Raw genomic sequence first — 6,478 nt, forward strand, 5'->3', positions numbered from 1 at the left:
CTGCCTTCGAAACTGGGGCTTGTGAAAGTCTCAGGGCCCCTCCCGGGGCCCCCTCTGCTCCCTGGGAACCTGGACCCCCCCCCCCCCCGGGAACAGAGGCTCTCCCTGCCGGCCAGAGCAGGCTGGTGCAGGAGGCTCGGCTCTCTCGCCCTGGGCTTTCCAGAGGGGGCTCCTACCCTGGGGGCTGGCGCTGGACTTGACCTGCACTCGCGTTCTATTTGGCCTGCCCTCTGTAAAAATTTTTTGCAATCGTCACCGATTTTTAGAAATTGGGAAATTTCACTTAAAAAATCCAGATTTTGAGTTTCTTAAAGATGTCAAGAGATAGGTGACGCCACGCGCTCGCCACCGCTGTGGTGGCAATTAGCCAGAGGCCCCTTGGGCCTGGGCTTGTTTCACCCAAGTTACCGCAGCCCTGCAGCCTCTGCTGTCCTCCAGTGGCGAGGCCAAGCGTGTTTGTTGTTTATTCTTGGACAGGAGCTGCTGATTTCTTACCCCTGCCTGTTCCCCACGTTTGTGTCACCTGCATGGCCTCTGTTGGGATTTGAATCTGTGTCTGTATTAGGGCTCTCTAGAGAACCAGCAGGAGGTATACCCGTACGTATATCCATATGTGCCATAGATAGATGTCCATGTATAGAGGTAGATGCCGTCTATGTCACTTGCGCCGGAGGCCCAGGGAAGCCGGGGGCGCAGTTCAGCCCCAGCACCAGGGCCAGGGAGCCCGGGGCGCCCGATGGTGTGAGTCCCCGCCCAAGGGCAGGAGATGAGAGGAGGGGTCCCAGCTCAAGAGGGAGGCAGAAAAAGGCAAGCTGCGCCTCCTCCCACCTTCTGTTTTGTTCCGGCCTCGACTGCTTGCATGACGCCTATCACTTTCTCTGGGGAACCCCCCCCCCATTCAAATCCTAATCTCACCTGCAAACACCCTCACGGACACACCCAGAAGCAAGGTGTAAAACGGCCCGGTCCACACGACGTGTAAAATTTACCGTCACGGCGATCTTTGATGGAGAAGTTTCCTTTAACTCTGTGGTACCACGATTTACAATGAGAAATGTGTGTTTGGTCTTCAGCCCTGTTTCTGGCCCAGAGCTCCTAAAACCCGTGGAATTTCCTAAGTGATGAGAGAGATGAGGTGTTTTGCTATTCATAACAAGCCCCTTTCTGCCACACCTGAATTTATGTTTCCGAATTTGGGGCCTCACCTGAGATGGGGCTTGTCGCCTGGGGACCCAACCTTGTGACTGGAGAGTTGAACTTTCAGTTTCCCACCCGCGACCTCCAGGGAGGGGAGAGGGGCTGGAGGTTGAATCAATCACTGATGGCCAATGATTTCATCCATCTCGCCTGTGTAAGAAAGGCTCCAGAAAAAAACAAAAGGAAGGGGATGGGGAGAGCTTCTGGGCTGGTGAAGCCCTGCAGATCCGGGGTGAGCGGCACACTCGCAGAGGGAGCCCGAGTCCTTCCCCAGGCCTGGCCCTGCGCGCCTCTTCCATCGGGCTGTTCTTGAGTTTTGTCATTTCATGGTAAGCCAGTGATTTAAGTAAAATGTTTCTCCGAGTTCTCTGAGCTGCTCTAGCAAGTTAATTGAACCTGAGGAGGGGGTCATGGGAACCCTCCATAGGTAGCCGGTGGGTCAGAAGCACAGGTGCCAACCTGACTAGCAATGGGCATCTGACGGCACTCTGGCAGGCCTGAGCACTTGAGCTGCGGGATCTCCTGGTAGATGGTGTCAGATGTGTCAACTGCCTGGTGGTGTTGGGGAAAAAAGCACATTGGAACGCCCGGCCCAGCCCAGCCCCACTCCTGCCACAGCTCCGGAAGGACTGCATGCTACCATTGACCGTTCAGAGTCCACAGTGAGGCCTTTCAGCCTATCAGGTGCTGGGAGAGCAGCATCTAGGCTGGTGGGGTTTCCCCCCAAATGCAAATATGACAAGTGCACGTGTGTCCTCCGCTTCTCCTCCCCCCGGCTGCCCCAAGCCCTTTCTACACCCACCTGCTCGGAGGGCAGGGCCTGGGTTACTGAGGGTGAACGCACAGTGTCTGCGGTGCTCCTAATGCCCGGAATCCCTCTAGAATGTGCCTTTCTCTCTGTGCCTGAGACATCACCGAACCATCACCGGCAGTCAAGCCCAGGGAATGAGCTGCCCCCCCTGCTCCTCCCTGCTTGTTGCAGGGTGGTTGGGAGGGCAAGGAGAGTCCTTGGCAAACGTTTAACAGGACTCATTTCACCCATTTAAAAATGTTTTTAAAAATACTGTCAGTCTGGGCTTCCCTGGTGGCACAGTGGCTGAGAGTCCGCCTGCCGATGCAGGAGACGCGGGTTCGTGCCCTGGTCCGGGGGGATCCCACGTGCCGTGGAGCGGCTGGGCCCGTGAGCCGTGGCCGCTGAGCCTGCATGTCCGGAGCCTGTGCTCTGCAGCGGGAGGGGCCGCAACGGTGAGAGGCCCGCCTACCGCAAAAAGAAAAAAAAAGATATTGTCAGTCACTCTTGAAAGGTGAAAAATCAAGCAGTGGAAACACCCATATTGCCACCAAAGGTTTTTCATGAAAACATTTTTTCTTTATTGTGGTAAAAAACATATAGCATTTACCATCTTAACCATGTTTAGGTGTGCAGTCAGTGGCCTTAAGCCCATTCACATTGCTGTGCGGCCATCACCACCCATCGTCTCCAGAACTTTCTCGCCTTCTCAGACTGCATCTGTGCCCTCATTACACAGACCTGCCCACACCGGCCCTTCCGCCTCCCCAGCCCCTGGCGCCGACCATCCCACTCTCTGTCTGTCTCTAGGGACTCACGTGAGTGCACTCACGTACTGCAGTGTTTGCTCTTTCATGACTGACGTACTTCACTTCGCATAATGTCCTCGGTGTTCATCCACGTTGCCCCGTGTGTCAGCATTTCCTTCTTTTTTTAAGACTGAATAATGCTCTGTTGAGTCCATAAATCACATTTTAATTTATCACTCAACCGCCAGTGGGCAGTGAGGGTGCCGTCACCTGTGCTGAGCAGTGCTGCTGTGAATACGGGCGTGCAAATATCTGTTCCGGTCTCCGCTTTCAATTCTTTTGGGTTCACACCCAGAGGCGGGGTTGCTGGGTCATATTGAAACCACACAACTGAGATGGGATTCGAACCCAGCCAAAACCCAGACTGGGACTCAAACCTTCGGGCTGGGACTCAAACCCATGGTCTTTTAAGTAAGATCACACACCTGGTCTCAGGACTTGGTGAAGCTCAGGTTCTTTATGTCTCAGTGCAGAAGGAATTCAATGAGAGCCAAAGTGATAGGTAAGAAGTGGATTTATTTAGAGAGCTACACATTCCATAGACAGAATGCAGACTGTCTCAAAAGGTGAGAGCGGCCCTGGGAGAAACACTCCACAGACAGACGGTGGGCCAGCTCGGAAGGCGAGAGGCCCCGAAATATTGAGTGGTTAGTTTCTATGGGCTGGGTAATTTCATAGGCTAATGAGTGGGAGGGTTATTCCAACTACCTTGGAGAAGGGGGAGGGATTTCCAGGAATTCGACCCCTGCCTGCTTCTTGGCCTTTTATGTTCAGCCTCGGAATTGTCCTGGCCCCTGTGGGTGTGTCATTTAACTGATGCATTTCCAGTGAGCATGTAATGAGGCTCAACGTCCACTGGAAGTCAGATCTTCTGTCATCTTGGACCTAATAGGTTCTCACCAGTTTTTGTCGTATCCACAACCTTTTAAAGGTTGTGCCCTGCGCTCTTCCCTCCTGTTTCAAGATGGTAATTCTGCGTTTAGGTTTTTCAGGAACTGCTACACTGTTTTCCACAGTGGGGAAAACATATTTAATTATAAAAATTAAAGACACTCATGATCTAAAACAAAATGAAAAAGTGTCAAAGGTAGTGAAGTGTAGAGTGAAAGAGCCCTTTCCCACCTCGGTTCAGAGCGGTCAGGGTGCTAGCAGTGTCTGTGTCTTTCCAGAAACTTCCCCAGGATATGCAGGCGGGTTCTCCCCAACAATGTTCTGCATGGACTTCTAACAATATACGTTTCATGGAGACATACAGAACATAAAAGTCACCATTTTAAAGTATAAACGTTGGTGTTTTTCGTAGCCTCACGGTGTTGTGTAGTCATCACCACTGTCTAATTCCAGTACGTTCCATCGCCCCGAAAAGAATCCCTTGGCTCTTAGCAGTTAGTCCTAATTTCCTGCCCTCCATCCCCTGGCAACCACTAATCTACTTTCTGCCTCTACGGATTTACCTATTATGGACATTTCACATGAACGGTATCACACAATATGTGATCTGTTGGGTCTGGCTTCTTTCCCTTAGCATGTCTTCAACGTTCATCCATATTTTAGCGTGTATCAGTACTTCATTCCTTTTTATGGCTAAATAATGTTCCTTTCTATGGAAAGGCCAGATTTTGTTCACCCCTTTGTCTGTTGATGGACACTTGACTGTTTCCGTTTTGTTTTTTTTAATGTAGCATTATGCTACTGTGAACATTCACATACAAGTTTTTGTGTGGATGGGTTTTCATCTCTCTTGGATATATGCCTAGGAGTAGAATTGCTGGGTCATAAGGAAATTCTATCCTTGACTTTTTGAGGAGCTGCCAAGCTTTTTTCCACAGTGGCTTCACCATTCTACATTCCCACCAGAAATATATGAGGGTTCCAATTTTTCCACACCCTCACCAACACTTGTTATTGCCCATTTAAAAAATTATAGCCATCCTGGTAAGTGTGCGTGGTATCTCATTGTGGTTCTGAATTGCATTTCCCTGATGAGTAATGAATGATACTGAGTTTTTTTTCATGGGCATATTGGCTAATTGTATTTCTTCTTTGGAAAAACGTCTATTAAGATCCCTTGTGTATTTTTAAATTGGATTGTCTGTTTGTGATTAAGTTACAAGTTGTAAACAGTATATTCTGGATAGTAGATCCCCATCAGATATATGACTTGAAAATTTTCTCCCATTTTGTGGGTTATCTTTTCACCTTCTTGTTTGTGTTCTTTGATTCAAAAGAGTATTTAATTTTGTTGAAGCCCAGCTGGTTTCTTTTCATTGGTTGTGCTTTCAGTTTCACAGCTAAGAAACCACTGCGTAATCCAAGGTCACAGATGTAGTAGTTTTATAGTTATAGCTCTTACATTAGGCTTCGGATCCATTTTGAGTTCGTTTCTGTGTCTGGTACGAGGCGGAGGTCCAAACCCATTCTGGTGTATGTGGATAACCAGTTGTCCCAGGACCATTTATTGAAAAGATTGTTTCCTTCACTGAATGGTCTTGGAGCAATTTATTTTTGGCACAAATTCTTACATATAAATGTTTCCTGTTCTTTTCAATATTATTGATGTACCTTATTTTATTTATTTATTGGCCGTGTGGAGAGACCTAAGTTCCCCAACCGGCATTGCAAGCGTCGAGTCCTAACCTCTGGACCACCAGGGAACTCCTGAAGTACCTTATTTCTTCTTTTTTAAAAATAAATTTATTTATGGCTGCATTGGGTCTTCGTTGCTGCACGCGGGCTTTTCTCTAATTGCGGCGAGCGGGGGCTACTCTTTGTTGTGGTGCGCGGGCCTCTCATTGCCGTGGCTTCTCGTTGGGGAGCACCGGCTCTAGGTGTGCGGCCTCCAGTAGCTGCGACATGCGGGCTTAGTTGCCGCAGGTGCGATCTTCCTGGACCAGGGATCGAATCCGTGACCCCCTCATTGGCAGGCGGATTCTTAACCACTGCTCCAGGGAAGTCTCCCGAAGCACCGTATTTCTGAAGAACTTTTAATAATACATCATTCCTCAATTTAATACACATTTACTGAGCGTCTCCACTGCTAGCATCTGGGCACACAGCTGTGAATGACTCGACAGGGTCACCGTCCTCACGGAGGCTTCACGGGAACAGGGACGAACGGAACAACTGTAGTTGAGACTTGTCTGAGGGGCGGGGGGAGGGCACTCGGAGAGAGGCCCCCCCAGGCTGGAACCCGCTCGTCCTGCGGGAGGAGGGGGAGCGGGGCGGGGGTCCGGTGTGGGGAGGAAGGACAAAGCGGGGCCGCTCGGGGAGGGGGCGCAGCCGGACCTGCGCTTTGTTAGATCACGGGCGCGGCCGGCGGAGGACTGACCGGGGGCGGGGGCACGGCAGCCGCGGGGTCATCGTCCCGGAACGCGCGGGTGAGGCGCGGTCGGTCCGGGCGGGGACGAGATGCGAGGCAGCGCTCACCGAGGCGGCAGGACCGCTCGGAGCTACCAGCCGCCGGACCGCCCCCGACCCACGGTTCCGCCGGTTCCGCCGCGCGACCCGGCCGGGGGCGTAACCCCAGCCTCTAGCGACCCACCCTGCACCGCCCACCGCGCGGAGCCCTGACGTCACGCGGCCCGGCAGGCCCCGCGCCCCGCCTGCCGCTCCGCGCACGCGCGCCTCGGGCCGGCTCCGGCGCGCGCCGGGCCGCACTCCGCGCCGGGCTTTGGCGCCGACT

The sequence above is a fragment of the Delphinapterus leucas genome, chromosome 10 (genome assembly GCF_059928025.1).
Source record: "Delphinapterus leucas isolate spDelLeu-1000000601 "Yukka" chromosome 10, BTC_Dleu_Yukka2, whole genome shotgun sequence".
In the NCBI taxonomy this organism is placed as follows: Eukaryota; Metazoa; Chordata; class Mammalia; order Artiodactyla; family Monodontidae; genus Delphinapterus; species Delphinapterus leucas.